The sequence below is a fragment of the Pristiophorus japonicus genome, chromosome 7 (genome assembly GCF_044704955.1).
Source record: "Pristiophorus japonicus isolate sPriJap1 chromosome 7, sPriJap1.hap1, whole genome shotgun sequence".
In the NCBI taxonomy this organism is placed as follows: Eukaryota; Metazoa; Chordata; class Chondrichthyes; family Pristiophoridae; genus Pristiophorus; species Pristiophorus japonicus.
This window is the reverse complement of record NC_091983.1, coordinates 50,120,728-50,140,398: the sequence shown is the minus strand read 5'-3', so window position 1 is coordinate 50,140,398 and position 19,671 is coordinate 50,120,728. Positions and strand designations below refer to the sequence as shown.

The 19,671-nt window shown below is 44.7% G+C and overlaps 1 protein-coding gene across 2 annotated transcripts in view; it reads left to right on the top strand.

Annotated features, from left to right (window-relative positions):
• Window positions 1-19,671, top strand: part of LOC139267116 (peroxidasin homolog) — a 324,156-nt gene that overhangs the window by 84,324 nt on the left and 220,161 nt on the right. The gene's annotated exons all lie outside the window — the stretch shown is intronic.

The window sequence follows — 19,671 nt, the reverse complement described above, 5'->3', positions numbered from 1 at the left end:
TTTCAAAATGGTTTGATAGGATCCAATAAGTGAGACGTTGGGATGACATTTACACTTGCCTTTCACACTCGGTCATCTGTAGCACTGGTTGGCTTAATTGGTTCGTTGTTAAACTTCTGTTACTGGAATGAAATGCTTTTAATCATTTTGTTTATAAAGATACTGTGGTGACATTGTGCAGAATGAATGTGACCTTATTCAGGCATTCATGTGTCATTCGTGAATTCTACCAAAATTTACAGTGAAACCGTTGAGAGCTAAACCACTTCTGGGTTATATACACACTCTGTGTACTATTATTACTCTATACTAATTACAACTTCTGTGCTATATACTCTAAGAAAGAGAGGAGACAGAAAGCAGGAAACTATAGACCAGTTAGCCTAACATCTGTCATTGGGAAAATGCTGGAGTCCATTATTAAGGAAGTAGTAGCAGGACATTTAGAAAATCATGATACAGTCAAGCAGCGTCCGCATGGTTTTATGAAAGGAAAATCATGTTTGACAAATTTGCTGGAGTTCTTTGAGGATGTCACGAGCAGGGTGGATAAGAGGGAACCAGTGGATGTGGTGTATTTAGATTTCCAGAAGGCATTCTATAAGGTGCCACATAAAAGGTTACTGCACAAGACAAGAGTTCACGGGAATGGTGGTAATATATTAGCATGGAGAGAAGATTGACTAACTGAGTCGGGATAAATGGGTCATTTTCAGGTTGGCAAACTGTAACTAGTGGGATGCCACAGGGATCAGTGCTGGGGCCTCAACTATTTACAATCTAGATTATTGAATTGGATGAAGGGACTGAGTGTAATGTAGCCAAATTTGCTGCTGATACCAAGATAGGTGGGAAAGCAAGCTGTGTGGAGGACACACAGAATCTGCAAAGGGATATAGATAAGCTAAGTGAGTGTGCAAAAATTTGGTAGATGGAGTATAATGTGGGAAAATGTGAGGTTGTCCACTTTGGTAGGAAAAATAAAAAAGCCAATTATTATTTAAATGTGGAGAGATTACAAATGCTGAGGTACAGAGGCATCTGGGGATCCTTGGACATGAAACACAAAAGGTTAGCTTACAGGTACAGCGAATAATTAGGAAGGCAAATTGAATGTTGGTCTTTATTGCAAAGGGGATGGAGTATAAAAGTAGGTAAGTCCTGCTACAACTGTACAGGGTGTTGGTGATGCCACACCCTGGAATACTGCGTACAGTTTTGGTCTCCTTATTTAAGGAAGGATATACTTGCATTGGAGGCAGTTCAGAGAAGGTTCACTTGGTTGATTCCTGAGATGAAGGGGTTGTCTTTGAAAGAAAGATTGAGCAGGTTGGGCCTATACTCATTGGAGTTTAGAATGAGAGGTGACCTTACTGAAATGTAAAAGATTTTGAGGGGGCTTGATAGGGTAGTTGCAGAGAGGATGTTTCCCCTTGGGGAATCTAGAACTAGGGGGCATAGTTTCAGAATAAGGGGTTGCCCATTTAAATGGAAATGAGGAGGAATTTCTTCTCTGAGGATCGTGAATCTTTGGAATTCTCTACCCCAAAGAGCTGTAGAGGCTGGGTCATTGAATATATTTAAGGTGGAGATAGACAGATTTTTGAAAGATATGGGTGTCAAGGGTTATGGGGAGTGGGCAGGGAAGTAGAGTTGAGGCCTAGATCAAATCAGCCATGATCTTATTGAATGGCGGAGCAGCCTCGAGGGCCAAATGGCCTACTCCTGCTCCTATTTCTTATGTTCTTGTACAGAATGCTGCTTTAATATCTACAGTGGCTCCCAGCACTATTACTTAACTATTATTTCACCTACACAGGGGAAAATAGCTTTGAAGGGAATGTTTTGCATGTGCTGCTTTAATAACTTTTTCTAGTTACTTCTGTGTGGGTTCAATCAATTGCCTGATTGTAATTTGGTGGCCGATTGGCAAATACACTGGAGAAACGACGTAAACAACCATTTATGCCATTTCTCCACCCTTACAGAAACTATTCCGTTTTGCCACATTTAATATGCTCCTGATAGCTGAAGGAAACCCTGAATATTAATTTTAAATAGATTTTGGTTTACACCTATATGCATAATAGCTTTTATAAATTTTGAATGTACATTCTTTAGAACTGTTGTCCCAAATCTGTACCCATCTTTCCCACAGCTCCATGTGTGAACTGCTCCAATCAGGTTTCCGCTCTTGCCACAGCACTAAAGTGTCCCATATCAAAGTCACAAATGACATCTGATACGACTGTGATGAACTATCCCTTCTCATTATTCTTGACCTGTCTGCAACCTTTGACATGGTCAAGAAGAGCAAACTTCCTTCAGTACTTCTCTTGTCCTGCTTTGGGGGGGGGGGGGGGGGGGTGGACTGCCCTCGTCTGGTTCCATTTCTATCTATCCAGTCATTTTTGCCATGCCCCTTTGCAACATCATCTGAAAACACGACGTCAGGTTCGACCTGTATGCTGACGACACCCAGCTCTACCTCACCGCCATCTTTCTCGACCTCTCCACGGCCTCTGATTTGTCACGCTGCTTGTCCGTATTGGATGAGCAGAAATAATCTCCAATTAAATATTGTGAAGAAGCCATTGTCTTTGGTCCCCGCTACAAACTTCATTCCGTAGCCACCGACCCCATCCCTCTTCCTGGCTACTGTCTGAGGCTGAGCCAGATGGTTTGCAACCTTGGCGTCCTATTTGACCGCGAGCTGAACTTCCGACACCATATCCTCTCCATCACCAAGACTGCCCACTACTACCTCTGTAACATTGACTGTCTCCACCCCTGCCACAGTTCATCTGCTGCTGAAACCCTCATATATAAGAACATAAGAAGTAGGAGCAGGAGTCGGCCCTCCGCCATTCAATAAGATCGTGGCTGATCTGATCTTGGACTCAATTCCACTTCCCTGCCCGTTCCCCATAACCTTTGACTCCCTTATCGTTCAAATATCTGTCTATTTCCGCCTTAAGTATATTCAAGTCAATTCTATGCCTTTGTTACCTCTATTCTTGACTATTCCAGTGCTCTCCTAGCTGGCCTCCCACCATGCACCCTCTGTAAACTTGAGCTCATTCAAAACTGCTGCTTGTAACCTAACCACGACCTGTTCATCCATCACCCGGTTGCTGTTGTATATTGGCTCCCGGTTCGGGAATGCCTCTGTTTTAAAATTCTCATTCTTGGTTTCAAATCCCTCCATGGTATCGCCCCCTCCCTATCTCTAACCTCCTCCAGCCTTGTAACCGTCCGAAATTTCTGCGCTGTTCCAATTGTGGCTTCTTGTCATCCCCGATTTTCAAAGCTCCACCATTGGCAGCTGTGCTTTCAGCTGCCTGGATCCTCCCTAAACCTTTCCACCTCTCGGTCTCTTTCTCCTCTTTTGAGACGTGTCTTAAAACTTACCTCTTTGACTACATTTTTGGTCACCTGTCCGCTTTAAGACATTTTACTACTGTTAAAGGTGCTATAAATACAAGCTGTGTAGCAACCTGTGCAACAGCTATTGTATCATCTCTGGAGAAAGTGATTCAAAATTTCCCACAGCCATCCCTTAATTGAAGGGAAAACCATAAGGCAACTGCCAATCCTTCTTCATTAACACAGGGTCAGGAGTATGGCATCCTGCTAATGGAAGCTTGTCTTTTCACAGAAGATTTCTGTTGATTTACACCAATGCTGCTATTTATTTAGCAGCTGAGTAGACTGGAATGCATTTAAAGCGAGTTCCTTGCTCAAGGGGATTTTTTGACAGATTGGAGATTCAAATCTCTGGATGAAATTCTAACACCAATCCACTGGGTCACAGGAGTGCAAGTGATTAGTCAAAGCTAGAAGTGCCAGAATATCACTGCAGTTACATGGGGCCCAAATTTCCCCAACCCCGTTTTTCGGCGCACTCTCCCGAGATGCATCGACTTTGTGCGCTGGAAACGGCGCCGAAAAACTTACTCCCGATTCTGGTTGCTCTGCTGTGTGTCCTGGGTCCTGGCGCGGCGCTCCTCGTGGAGTGGGAGGGCAGAGCTACAGCCCTGCGCCGAAAACAGTGCCGGTAGCTGCGTGCGTGCGCAATGGAGCAGTCACACGTGTGCAGTAGCTCCGTCCCAGGTTTGTGATGATGTCTGCCGAACGCGTCCAGCCCCTATTCCCAGGCCAAATGGCCTGCCGCACAGGCCGGCCACTGAGGGCTGCAAGAAACAGCTTGGTGCGACTTGAGTTTTGATCGGGGCGAGATAGAGGGGGGAGAGGTTGGTCGTCTTTGGCTGCAGTCTAGTGGTTTGGACCGAGGATAGCTTGTCGTGTAGCGACGTCACGTGCCATGCTGGGCTGGCTTTGCGTTCGTTTGGTTGAGTGGCGGTCTTGACATGTTAAAGAAGCACATATACAGTGACAGCCATGTGCTTAACCTACATCCCATCCTGTGTACCAATAAATAACCAGCAACATGCAGTTAGGTTGTATTACAAATAATTTTTGTGTGAAGCTCTTTGAAGATGTCAGTGGGCAAAAAGGGAAAATGGGCAAAAAGGGAAAAAATTCCTGCCCAAAAAGGGTTGAAAGTCAGTGTCAAAGGTAGGATTTACTCCAACTCTTTATTTGTTAATTTAATTATTTACTTCAGTTCTTTAGTTTTTATTGAATGGTTATTACAGCTTGTGCTTTGTTTGGTGCTTGGTGGTGCTTGAAATGTTGTTACTTGTGCAGATTCCTTAACTGTAAGCAAGGTCTTTCTGTGCGGAGAAAAATGGACGCATATGCTGCCCTAAGTTAGTTTAGTACAACTTTTTTCTGGCCAAGTTGGCATAAATGGTGTAAGTGGCTGGGAAAGCTCCCTTTTGGGGGGAAAAAAACTGACAACAAAAAAACTAACTAACTCACTTACACTGGTGCAAATTAAATGGCCATATTTGCAACTAAAAAGGTACACCAGAAAAATCAAGTTACACCAAAAAATACGATGCAACTCATGGGGAAATTTGGGCCCATGGAGCGTAATATAACATATGGGAGTAAGACCATTTCAACCTGGCATTTAACACAGGCATTGTGCATATGGAATGGGAGGTGTGGCGCAAGGAATTGTGGAAATGGCTTCAGGAGAAGCATTTTGAACCTAATACAACTAGATTTTATTGGCTAAGCAATGTACTGATGTGTGACACAGGCTGCCTCAAAGGAGATGGAAAGAGTGATTTCGAACCAGATATTGGGCCCGAGTTTGGTAAAACCTTACGTCCGCCCGTTTTTCGGCGCTCCCCGGACAGTGCGTGATGTTTTTCCATCCACTACCGCTGGGGCCAGTCGGGCACGAGTTTCATCGTGCCTTTGTCGGCAGGAGCGGTAGGCAACGGGAGTCGGCGGGCAGTAGCGGGTGGTAGCAGGAGTGGGTGGTCCATGCAGGCCTCTCGACTCGGGAAACGTCGGAGGCCGTGCTCCACGCATGCGTGAGATTTGGATTTTTTTGTGTAGTTTCTTTTGCCTGATGACATCACTTTTTCTGTGATTGGGGCTGAGGGGAGTGATTTAGAGAAAGTGTCTCCAGATTCATCAACCATCCAACTTGCAAAGCTCTTGAGTGGGGGGAAAAAAAGCTGCCAGGTTGTCCAATGGAGGGAGGCTCAGTGCTCCCTGGTTTACAGATGATGAGCTGGATGGACTTGTCTCTGAGGTGGAGCGCTGTTACAGAGACCTCACCTGGGATGGTCGTTGCAAATCAGCCGCGCCCCAATATAAACTCATTTGGTGGGAGATTGAGTGGGCACTATGGTTCATGATGGAGACCAGTGCAGGAAGAGATGGAACGATGTGGAAGCTTCAGCAAAAGTAAGTAAACATCTTGTTGCTGCACTCCCATGCTACTCAAAGTATTTGTGGCCTGTGTGTGTGCGTGTGTATGTTGCATGTGGAAACCGGTTAAAGCTTACAATGTTTGTTTCTGCAGAAGAAAAGAACAGCCAACGCCTCAAAGCCCACCAGATGTCATCGAGGTGATTGATATAGAGGAGCATCCCCTGACGTTGGTGGGTGACCACCCCGTGCCACCACACATGGTGGTGCCGATTCCATGCTGGAGCATGATAAGTTTATACGACTCTCCGGTCTATGTGTTGCGCTCATGTCATGCAAGGTCGTGTAATGTGATGTAAAATGCATTTTACTGTACTCTGTGTTAGCCATTTAGGGTGTGGTGATGCAGCAATGGTAGTCCTTGAAATAAGTCTGTGATATGTCATGGTACTCATGTCAGCATGACCAACCCCTCCCCTTCTGCTAAACACTTAAATGTTGTCTTCTACTTTCAGATGATGAATTGAACAGCACCAACTTAGGCACCCCATCCACCTCTGGCACACAAAGGCAATGTTGAACACCAACACCGACTACCTCGACCTCATCAGGAGCCCGCTGCAGCAGCTCCTTCCACCCCCCCAAGATCCCCCTTAGCCACCGCATCCAACTCTGCAACCCACACAAAGACCAGGAGGAAGAGCAGGGAGAAGGCCCAGTGTTTGTCTCACTTGAGTTTGAGGAAGTGGAAGAGCAGGACTCCACCCTCTTGACATGTTCCACATGTGCACCCAACATTGGTGTCAGGGGTCCAAGATTTTGGGCTTTGAGTTGGACGAAGCGAGATCAAGCGTTGTGAAGCGCAGCACCCGTGCCGGTAAAGCCACCAAGCCGACTCTTCCCAGGTTGATGCAGTAAGGAGATGATGATGCAAGACGGGTGGCAGCAATGCAGGAAATGGTGCAGCTGTCAAGGACGAGTGTCGACCTAGGTCGAGATCTGCTACAGGCCATGGCTGGGATAGCTGCCAGCATCGCCGCCTTTGCAGGGCAGCATACCAACAGCATGTTGCGGCTGATCAGTGCGGAGTGTGGTAGAGCAAACCAGCGACTCTGTCGATGCCATGCGGCAATCGATAGTCTCGGGCTATGGCATGAAACCCCCCCGATGCCATACCAGCCAGGTCGACAGAACCAGAGGGTCCGGAGATGCCAGCATCTCCCAGCTCAGCGCCTCCATTCTCTGCACAACAAACACGACAGCAGCGCTCCGGGTGTACTGCTGCACAACGTGCTGGTACCGACGCGGTGAGGGGCAGGGGTGCAGGTTGGTGTGGGGATGGGCAACCCATCAAGAGGAGAATGGGGCTCAGTTGGAAGGGTGGGGGGCAGTGGGAGGGGTGGGGGAATGGGTAGAGGGTTTGGTGTTGGTATATCTTGTTAATGTTGGTGTTTTAGATAGTTCCTTTTGATGGTTAATTTAATAATTTTGAAATAATGTAAAATATTTTGCTTTACATGGTTGAATGCTCTGCCACTTTTGAATGCTGTACAATTTTTTAACAACTCTTGGTCAGTGTCTAACTTTTAGATAATGAAGGGTGCATGCTGAGAAACATACAAATGTCCTTTAAATGTACTGGTGACTGAGCAATATCTTGCCTTACAGATATGATGCGACTTTTTAATGGGTCCTAATATCACGTCATTTAGTTATGACAAATAAGGGTCACCAATGCAGGACAGGTGGTTTTGAATGACAGATAGTTGCAGAACTTGGAGGCCAGACATTATGGTTGGCATTTGAGTGCGCATTTTTTTAGGTGCCAGATTGCTGAACCCCACCCCCAACATTACATGTTATTCAGTCACATTATACCAGTCGATTTAAATTTTTTTTATATATATAGATATTTTTATATACATATATATTATATATATTTGCATCTTTTGTTGTTGAGCTTATGTTGTTCTCAGGACCACATCCTGCCACCCACGAGAAACTTACAGAATTTTATTATTGCCTATATACTCTGACATGAGCTCATAACATCTGTAGACTCATTGTGTCACTAAATCTCTTCTGTCTGCAATGGTGTCAAGACTAACAAGTCCATGGAGCCTTTAATGTATTTCGCACCTCATTTCTGCTTTCGACCCCACACCTGCCCTTCAATGGAGCACTTTTCACTTCAATGTGTAAACTCTTTCTGAGGATCTACTATTGCTGCATACTATATATGTCTGACCCGGGATGTGCAGCTCTGGACTGCTCTGTGCCATTGTCCCTACCTTCCGCTCAAGTGCCAGGTAAGACCACCTTTTTCACCATGGTCTTTCTGGTGGGCGGTAACAGAATTCTGTAAGATCCTAACGACCAAACTTGCGTTTTTGGACACTTTGGCGTGGACAGGCAGTATGTACTACTGCCGGCGGTACTTCCCTGATGAAACTCCTGCTGGGTAGTAGTTGGGTGGTAGGTCGGCGGTCCCTGAGGATTTTCCTCAAAAATGTCAATTTTGGGTGGTACCTTGGTGTATTGATATATGGGAGGTAGTTTGACCAAATTCAGGCCCATAGACATTTCACTGCATCTGGGATTAAAAAAATTATATTCATACCATAGGGAGAGAAAATCGCACTGTTACCTACCAGAAGTGAAAATTACAGGCTTATGTCATCATTAATAATCACTTGCCCAAATTTGCAGATTATGGGAATCAGAGAAGGCTGATGAGAAATGGTAAATAGACTATGGTAAATAGACTTGGATAAATTTGCAGAACAACATCTGATGAAAATTAATGTGGATATAAAGGTAAACTGCTGTGTATAGGAAGTAATAACAAATGACACATGTACTCCATGAATGACGCTGAAATAGCCAAGAACGTTGAAAGAGATGTAGGCATCTTTGTTGACTCCGTGCTCAGCAAGTCCAACCAATGCAGAGCAACAATCGAGAAAGCCGATACAATGTTGACCTAAGACAGTAGAATACAAGCTGGAAGAAGTCGTGACCAAATAATACAGTGCACTGGTCTGACCATAGCTTGAGTATTGTGTCCAGGCCTGGTCACAGACACGAGAAACATTTAAGTGCTGAAGATTGTGCAGAGAGGAGCCATGGGGTTGATCCCTCGTATCCAAGGTCTGAGCTTTGGGTAAAAGCTTGCAGAAACATATTTTAAAAGTCTTGCCTTCAACATCACCATCTCTCCATTTAAACCAATTATGGCATTCCTTCCTGCATTCTGATTTTCTACTGCTTTTTTACCAACCGCTTTGTCATTTTTATGTTTATTAAAATATCAGTACTGCTTCTTGCAATTCTATTCTGAATTAGTCGTATCACGTTCCTCTTGTTAGGTTTTGATAACCCCTGATATCCAATGAATTGTCATTGACTCGTATTGGTGGCAGTGATTAAACATTTTTTTATTATTCCTTCTGGGATGTGGGCGTCGCTGGCAAGGCCAGCATTTATTGGCCTTCCCTAATTGCCCTAGAGAAGGTGGTGGTGAGCCGCCGCCTTGAGCCGCTGCAGTCCGTGTGGTGAAGGTACTCCCACAGTGTTGTTGGGGAGGGAGTTCCAGGGTTTTGACCCAGCGATGATGAAGGAACGGCGATATATTTCCAAGTCAGGATGGTGTGTGACTTGGAGGGGAATTTGCAGGTGATGGTGCTCCCATGTGCCTGCTGCCCTTGTCCTTCTAGGTGGTAGAGTTCACGGGTTTGGGAGGTGCTGTCAAAGAGGCTGTGGCGAGTTGCTGCAGTACATCTTGTAGATGGTACACACTGCAGCCACGGTACACTGGTGGTGGAGGGAGTGAATGTTGAAGGTGATGGATGGGATGCCAATCAAGCGGGCTGCTTTTTCCTGGATGGTAGAACTTCGAGTGTTGGAGTTGCACTCATCCAGGCAAGTGGAGAGTATTCCATCACACTCCTGACTTGTGCCTTTATAGACGGTGGAAAGGCTTTGGGGAGTTGGGAAGTGAGACACTCTCCGCAGAATACCCAGCCTCTGACCCGCTTTTGTTGCCATGGATTTATGTGGCTAATCTAATTCAGTTTCTGGTCAGTGGTGACCCCCAGAATGTTGATGGTGGGGGATTCAGTGATGGTAATGCCATAGAATATCCAGGGGAAGTGGTTAGACGCTCGCTGATTGGAGATAGTCATTGCCTGCCACTTGCGTAGCGCGAATATTACATGCCACTTATCTGCCCAAGCCCGAATGTCATCCAAGTCTTGCTGCATGCGAGCTTGAACTGCTTCATTTTCTGAATTGCAAATGAAACTGAATACTGTGCAGTCATCATCGAACAACCCCATTTCTGACCTTATGATGGAGGGAACGTAAGAATTAGGAGCAGAAGGTGGCCATTCGGCCACTCGAGTCTGCTCCACCATTCAGTGAGATCATGGCTGATCTTCTACCTCAACTCCATTTTCTTGCACTATCTCCCTATCCCTTGATTCCCTTAACATTCAAAAATCTATTCATCTCCGTCTGGAATATATTCAATGACTGAGCATCCACAGCTCTCTGGGTTAGAGAATTCCAAAGATGCACCACCCTCTGAGTGAAGAAATTTCTACTCATCTCAGCCCGAAATATCTGACCCCTTATTCTGAGACTGTGACCCTGGTTCTCGACTCCCCAGCCAGAGGAAACATCCTCCCGACATCATGGCAGGTCATTGATGAAGCAGCTGAAGCTGGTTGGGCCTGGGACATTGCCCTGAGGAACTCCTGCAGCAATGTCCTGGGCCTGGGGCTGATTGACCTCCAACAACCGCAAACATCTTCTTTTGTGCTAGGTATGATTCCAGTCAGTGGAGTTTTCCTCCTGTTTCCCATTGCCTTCAATTTTACTGGGGCTCCTTGATGCCACACTCGGTTAAATGCTGCCTTAATGTCAAGGGCAGTCGCTCTCCCCTCGCCTCTGGAATTCAGCTCTTTTGTCCATGTTTGGACCAAGGCTGTAATGAGGTCTGGAGCTGAGTAGTCAACACAAGCAAGACTTGTACAATATAGTATCTGAGCAGTAGTTTTCAAGGTATAATTGAGAGTTATATTACCCTGTTCATGTCTTGGGTAAACATAAAGGGCCAGACTTTCGCGAAGTGTGCGATTGGGTTTTTGCTGCGATTTGACCTTCCGCGGCAAAAGCCCGGGCAGGATCCTCGGGTACCTGTTTGAGGCAGCGCTTCCAAAAACCGGCGGGGGAGAGGTGCAACGACACAGATTGCCTTTGCGTTGGACTTTCGGCACTCTCCTGACCATACACCGCGCACAGAATAGCGGCAGGTCAAACCTGTCAGTGCAGTGGTAAGTATGAAAACCTGAAAAAAAAGGTAAGTTAAAGTTTTTTTTTTCAGCGATTTGATAGACAAGGGTCTTGTAAATATTTTTGATACGGTCTTTTTCCCCCTCCCAAGACCTCTCTCGGCCCCGGACTAAATTTGACAAAACTCTCGTTTTTGCACCACAAATCATCGTGCAACGCCGCCCCCTTACCGATGGCGCAGACGTAAAACCCGAAAGTTTGGCCTTAAAAATGGTAGCGCAGCGAAAACGGTAAGGTTCACGTACCGCTACCTTTTTCACCAAAAATCCAGCCCAAAGCCTCACAAATGTAATTAGCAATTTGTTGATCTTTCTGTACATAAAATGACTGACCATTACTGACTGATTTTGGTCAATGTTAAGGAGGACAAAAGATATGAACTCATTATCATCATCATAGGCAGTCCCTCAGAATCGAGGAGACTTTCTTCAACTCTTTTTCAAAAAAAAAGTGCTTAGGTGGCTGAACAGTCCAATATGAGAGCCACAGTCCCAGTCACAGGTGGGACATATTGTCATTGAGGGTAAGGGAGGGTGGGACAAATTTGCCGCACGTTCTTTCCGCTGCCTGCGCTTGATTTTTGCATGCACTTGGCGATGAGACTTGAGGTGCTCAGCGCCCTCCTGGGTGCACTTCCTCCACTTAGGGCAGTCTTTGGCCAGGGACTCCCAGGTGTCAGTGGGGATGTTGCACTTTATCAAGGAGGCTTTGAGGGTGTCCTTGTAACGTTTCCTCTGCCCACCGCATGTCAGCTGTGTGGATCACTGGCAACTATAGGATAATGGTTAAAATAAGGTTTTCTGGTTTTATATAGCATATAAGGCATGATCTCAAAATCTCTTTCACCCCAAAACCAGCCAGCAATGTTTCACTCTTACACATTTGGACAATTTTTTGTTTCCGATTGTGCACTGCAATATTTCTCTACAGTAGGCACTGGCAGTTTTGCCTCAGTTTCATCAATGAGTGATGTTTGATGTGAGATCTCAGCCGTTTGTAAGAACATAAGAAATAGGAACAGGAATAGGCCATACGGCCCCTCGAGCCTGCTCCGCCATTCAATAAGATCATGGCTGATCTGATCATGGACTCAGCTCCACTTCCCCGCCCGCTCCCCATAACCCCTTATCCCCTTATCGTTTAAGAAACTCTCTATTTCTGTCTTAAATTTATTCAATGTCCCAGCTTCCACAGCTCTCTGAAGTAGCGAATTCCACAGATTTACAACCCTCAGAGAAGAAATTTCTCCTCATCTCAGTTCTAAATGGGCAGCCCCTAATTCTAAGATTGTGCCCTCTAGTTCTAGACTCCCCTATCGGTGGAAACATCCTCTCTGCATCCACCTTGTCAAGCCCCCTCATAATCTTACACATTTCGATAAGATCACCTCTCATTCTTCTGAATTCCAATGAGTCGAGGCCGAACCTACTCGACCTTACCTCATAAGTCACCCCCCTCATCTCTGGAATCAACCTAGTGAACCTTCTCTGAACTGCCTCCAAAGCAAGTATATCCTTTCGTAAATATGGAAACCAAAACTGCACACATTATTCCAGATATGGCATCACCAATACCTTATATAGCTGTCGCAAGACTTCCCTGCTTTTATACTCCATGCCCATTGCAATAAAAGCCAAGATACCATTGGCCTTCCTGATCACTTGCTGTACCTGCATACTATCCTTTTGTGTTTCATGCACAAGTACCCCCAGGTCCCGCTGTACTGCGGCACTTTGTAATCTTTCTCCATTTAAATAATAACTTGCTCTTTGATTTTTTTTTCCTGCCAAAGTGCATGACCTGACAGTTTCCAACATTATACTTCCATCTGCCAGATTTTTGCCCACTCACTTAGCCTGTATATATCCTTTTGCAGATTTTTTTGTGTCCTCCTCACACATTGCTTTTACTCCCATCTTTGTATCATCAGCAAACTTGGCTACGTTACACTCAGTCCCCTCTTCTAAGTCGTTGATATAGATTGTAAATAGTTGGGGTCCCTGCAGCACCCCACTAGTTACTGGAGAATGAACCATTTATCCCGACTTTTCTGTTAGTTAGCCAATCCTCTATCCATGCTAATATATTACCCCCAACCCCGTGAACTTTTATCTTGAGCAGTAACCTTTTATGTGGCACCTTGTCAAATGCCTTCTGGAAGTCCAAATACACCACATCCACTGGTTCCCCTTTATTCACCCTGTTCGTTACATCCTCAAAGAATTCCAGCAAATTTGTCAAACATGACTTCCCCTTCATAAATCCATGCTGACTCTGCCTGACCGAATTTTGCTTTTCCAAATGCCCTGCTACTGCTTCTTTAATAATGGACTCCCAACATTTTCCCAACCACAGATGTTAGACTGACTGGTCTATAATTTCCTGCTTTTTGTCTGGCTCCTTTTTTAAATAGGGGCGTTACATTTGCAGTTTTCCAATTTGCTGGGACCTCCCCAGAATCCAAGGAATTTTGGTAAATTACAACTAATGCATCCACAATCCCTGCCGTTACTTCTCTTAAGACCCGAGGATGCAAGCCATCAGGTCCAGGGGATTTATGGACTGAGTTCTCCTTTCCAATAGCAACAACTTATAAGCCAGCACGACAATATGGAATACACTGCCGAGTTGTCAGATCAAACTTTACTCATTGATGAAACTAAGGCAAAACTGGCAGTGTTGGTGATAAATGTCAAATAATTCATAACTAAAGGAGAAAGATTTTAGTCGAGGTTTAAATTGTCTAGACTGAAACCAGCTCAAGGCTGCCAATCTTTCTCTTGGATTGAGTTGTTATTTGGCTAATGTTGGTCAATACCCGAATCCTCAAGGATGTGTCTTCATGAAAAATGAATAGTTGTTTGGGTGCAGTTTGCTCTGCTTGAGTTTGCTGAAAGACAAGGAACATGGAAGCTAACCAAACAATATGACATTCCTCTGTTTGCTGTTTTATTGAAGGCATTAATCAGTTTATTTTAAATGGATTAACGACTGCTAAAATAGTGGACAGTGAATGTCATTCAAGTGTATTGTGTTTGTTCACTAGTTATACTTCCTCTCTCCCCGCCCCCCCCCCCCCCCCCCCCCCCACTGCCATTCCCTCCAGTTTTAGCATTATTTGTCCTGGAATGTAGCTGTCTCTGGGGATACTGATGGTGGCAGTGCTGCAAATTAAAGTGGATATCAGAGGACAGACTTTTTTTCAAAAATGGTGCCTGATTTTTAAAAAAACGATAATTTTCTTTGTGTGTTTTGCACTTGCAAAATGTTACAAAAGATTAGCGGCTGGATTTTTGACCGCGTTTTCATCACGTTTTGATCCTCCATGGTGAAAACCCGGTGGCGATCTTCAGCTCCTCCTTTGCGGCGGTGCTTAGGAAAGCTGGGCTGAATGTGTAACAACACGGGTTGCGTTACGGTCCGATATTTGAGACGCACCCGACCCCTTTGCTGCGCCTAGAACACCGACTGGTAAAACCTAGTGGTGCAGCCTTGCCAGCAGTGGTAAGTTGGAAAACCTGCAAAAAAAAAGCCAAGTTAAATTTTTTATTATTTTTTCAGCGATTTGTTAGCTAAGGGTCTTGGTTATGTTTTTTGAGTTTGGTTTTTACCCCTCCCAAGGTCTCTTGCGCAGTGCTCCCGGCCCCGCAGTAAAGTTGGCAAGGATGGGGTTTTTGTGTCGTGAATAATTGTGAAATGCCTCCCTTTGCGATGACACCAAGTGGCAAAAGTTGGACCTTAAATCGGTGACACAGCGAAAACAGTAATTTTCATGTATTGCTTGCGTTTTCACCCAATAGCCCCAAAACCCGAAAATCCAGCCTAGAAATAGTTTCTGCGAGCAGAAGTAATTTCTAGGTTTGTATCTTAACAAAATTTAAAGAACCATAGTCAATTCCTTGGTATTTGAGCAGTTACTATCTAATATCTCTGATTGCAGCCCGCATTCACTCCCTCATGGATCAAGCCAGTGTCAGTAGTTGTGAGATTGAACCTATGTATGTCTCAGTCACTTGCAGTGATGTGTGAAAGATACTTGGATTTCAGGCATTGGTACAGCCCTTCATGTAGCCAGACCTTCTCGGCTGGGTTTAAACTTGGAGACTGAGAAGATCAAAAGAGTGCATTTCAGTAATTGTTTTTTTATAAAATCTGTCATATGCAATGAAAAGTATTTCAGTTATAGTCGTGCTGGAATGGGTTTGCTTCTTGACGGCTTGTTTGCAAATGGAACTTGGTTTGCAAAATGCTCTTCAGTTTACTAATCATCAGTAAAGTGGTTTCTGAGCACCTGGAACTGACCAGTCATCTTTCAAGACAGGACATTTGTTCCCTGACATTCTGTTTTAAGTCGATACTGGCCGCAATCACATGGTGATCAGCAGATTTTTGTTAAATTCATAAGACAGATTTTGCACATATTTTATGATAAACACAAGTCTCTGTGGTTTTTGGCAATCGTGTGTGGCTTCCTGTGAATCATTCAACCATTCAATGCTTCTCATGCAGCATGTCTGTCTATCTGGCCAATTTCACCACTTTCTCATAACCAGTTTAATGACAGATTACTTTTTGTCTCTTCCCCTCGTTAATCATGCAATGCATCATTTAATCAATAGTCTAAAGTCATATTTTGGGATCACTCCGACCTATTGAAAACTGATGTGGCCGGCTACTTCTACTACTGATTGATGTAATTTGCAGTGCACGTCACATCACAGCTGGATGCTGTTACATGCTGAAATAGTCCTTGATTAGTTTGCTTTGACATGCATGCATGGTGACAATTCTCAATTTCTTTTTAATTCAGGTTGGCAGAATACTGAAGCACGATTGTATTTTTGACAACATTTCTGCTAAAAGTATGAACCGTGTAAATTAAGATTTTAAGCCTCAGTTCCCAAATACCTCTAAGGTATAGTCTATGACCTACTGTTTAGACAAAACCCTATAAAACATGCACAGTGTTGCTGGAGGTTTGGTTTTGAATTAACATAGAAACATAGTAAATAGGTGCAGGAGTAGGCCAATTGGCCCTTCGAGCCTGCACCACCATTCAATAAGATCATGGCTGATCATTCACCTCAGTACCCCTTTCCTGCTTTCTCTCCATATCTCTTGATCCCTTTAGCTGTCAGGGCCATATCTAACTCCCTTTTGAATATATCCAACGAACTGGCATCAGCAACTCTCTGCAGTAGAGAATTCCACAGGTTAACAACTCTCTGAGTGAAGACGTTTCTCCTCATCTCAGTCCTAAATGGCTTACCCCTTATCCTTAGACTGTGACCCCTGGTTCTGGACTTCCCCAACCTCAAACATTCTTCCTGCATCTAACCTGTCCAGTCCCATCAGAACTTTATATGTTTCTATGAGATCCCCTCTCATCCTTCTAAACTCCAGTGAATACAGGCCCAGTCACTCCAGTCTCTCCTCATATGTCAGTCCTGCCATCCCGAGACTCAGTGAACCTTCGCTGCACTCCCTCAATAGCAAGAATGTCCTTCCTCAGATTAGGAGATCAAAACTGAACACAATATTCCAGGTAAGGCCTCACCAAGGCCCTGTACAACTGCAGTAAGACCTCCTTGCTCGTATACTCAAATCCCCGAGCTATGAAGGCCAAGATGCCATTTGCCATGTTCACCGCCTGCAGTACCCGCATGCCAACTTTCAATGACTGATGTACCGTGACACCCAGGTCTCGTTGCACCTCCCCTTTTCCTAATCTGCCACTATTCAGATAATTTCCTTCCTGTTATGGCCACCAAAGTGGTTAACCTCACATTTATCCACATTATACTGCATCTGCCATGCATTTGCCCACTCACCTAACCTGTAGAAGTCACCCTGCAGCCTCTTGGCATCCTCCTCACATCTCACACCGCCACCCAGCTTAGTGTCATAAGTAAACTTGGAGATATTACACTCAATTCCTTCATTTAAATCATTGATGTATATTGTAAATAGCTGGGGTCCCAGCACTGAGCCCTGAGGCACCCCACTAGTCACTGCCTGCCATTCTGAGAAGGACCTGTTCATCCCTACTCTCTGCTTCCTGTCTGCCAGCCAGTTCTCTATCCACATCAATACATTACCCCCAATACCATGTGCTTTAATTTTGCACACTAATCTCTTGTGTGGGACCTTGTAAAAAGCCTTTTGAAAGTCCAAATTCACCACATCCACTGGTTCTTCCTTGTCGACTCTACTAGTTACATCCTCAAAAAATTCTAGAAGATTTGTCAAGCATGATTTCCCTTTCATAAATCCATGCTGACTTGGACCGATCCTGTCACTGCTTTCCAAATGTGCTGCTATTTCATCTTTAATAATTGATTCCAATTAGCCTAATAAGGATATCCTTCAGTTCCTCCTTCTCACTGGACCTTCGGTCCCGTAGTATTTCCGGAAGGTTATTTATGTCTTCCTTTATGAAGACAAAATGAAAGTATTTGTTCAATTGGTCTGCCATTTCTTTGTTCTCCATTTATAAATAAACCTGATTCTGACTGTAAGGGACCTACGTTTGTCGTCTTTAATCTTTTTCTCTTCACGTATCTATAGAAGTTTTTGCAGTCAGTTTTTAATGTTCCCAGCAAGCTTCCTCTCATACTCTATTTCCCCCCTAATTAAACCCTTTGTCCACCTGTGCTGAATTCTAAATTTCTCCCTGTCTTCAGGTTTGCTGCTTTTTCTGGCCAATTTATATGCCTCTTGGATTTAACACTTTCTCTAATTTCCCTTGTTAGCCACGGTTGAGCCACCTTCCCCAAACCGAGATGTACAATTGTTGAAGTTCATCCATGTGATCTTTAAATGTTTGCCATTGCCTATCCACCGTCAACCCTTTAACTTGCCAGTCTATTCTTGCCAATTCCCGTCTCATACCATCGAAGTTACCTTTCCTTAAGTTCAGGACCCTTGTCCCTGAATTAACTGTGTCACTCTCCATCTTAATAAAGAATTCTACCATATTATAGTCACTCTTCCCCAAGGGGCCTCGCACAACAAGATTGTTAATTAGTCTTTTCTCATTACAGATCACCCAGTCGAGGATGGCCAGCCCTCAAGTTGGTTCCGCGACATATTGATCTATAAAACCATCCCTAATACACTCCAGGAAATCCTCCTCCACTGTACTGCTATCAGTTTGGTTAGCCCAATCTATATGTAGATTAAAGTCACCCATGATAACTGCTGTACCTTTATTGCACACATCCCTAATTTCTTCTTTGATGCTGTCCCCAACCTCACTACTACTATTTGGTGGTCTGTGCACAACTCCCACTAGCGTTTTCTGCTCTTTGGTATTCCGCAGCTCAACCCATACAGATTCCACATCATCCAAGCTAATATCCTTCCTTACTATTGTGTTAATTTCCTCTTTAACCAACAACGCTTCCCCACCTCCTTTTCCTTTCTGTCTATTGTTCCTGAATGTTGAATAACCCTGGATGTTGAGTTCCCAGCCTTGGTCACCCTGGAGCCATGTCTCCATAATCCCAATTATATCATGTTCGTTAAAGCTGCCTGCGCAGTTAATTCGTCCACCTTATTACAAATATTCCTCATATTGAGGCACAGAGCCTTCAGGCTTGTCTTTTTAACACACTTTGTCCCTTTTAGAATTTTGCTGCAATGTGGCCCTTTTTGATTTTTGCCTTGGGTTTCTCTGCCCTCCACTTTTAATTTTCTTCTTTCTAGCTTTTGCTTCTGCCCCCATTTTACTTCTCCATGTCTCTCTGCATCCCTCTGCCATATTAGTTTAAACCCTCCTCAACAGCACTAGCAAACACTCCCCCCTAGGACATTGGTTCCGGTCCTGCCCAGGTGCAGACCGGCCGGTTTGTACTGGTCCCACCTCCTCCAGAACTGGTTTCAATGTCCCAGGAATTTGAATCCCTCCCTCCTGCACCACTCCTCAAGCCACGTATTCATCTGAGCTATCCTGCCATTCCAACTCTTGTCTCGCACGTGGCACTGGTATCAATCCTGAGATCACTACCTTTTGCGGTCCTACTTTTTAATTTAACTCCTCGCTCCCTAAACTCAGCTTGTAGGACTTCACCCCGTTTTTTACCTATATCATTGGTACCTACATGTACCACGAAACTGGCTGTTCACCCTCCCCCTCCAGAACACGCTGCAGCTGCTCCGAGACATCCTTGACCCTTGCAGCAGGGAGGCAACATACCATCCTGGAGTCTCGGTTGCGGCAGCAGAAACGACTATCTATTCCCCTTACAATAGAATCCCCTATTACTATAGCTCTCTCACTCTTTTTCCTGCCCTCCTGTGCAGCAGAGCCACCCCTGATGCCATGGACTTGGCTGCTGGTGTCTTCCCCTGATGAGTCATCTCCCTGATCAATACCCAAGTGGTGTATCTGTTTTGGAGGGAGATGCCCACAGAGTACCCCTGCATTACCTTCCTTCCACTGCTCTTCCTGATAGTCACCCATTCCCTATCTGCCTGAGTAACCTTTATCTGCGGTGTGACCAACTCATTAAACGTGCTATT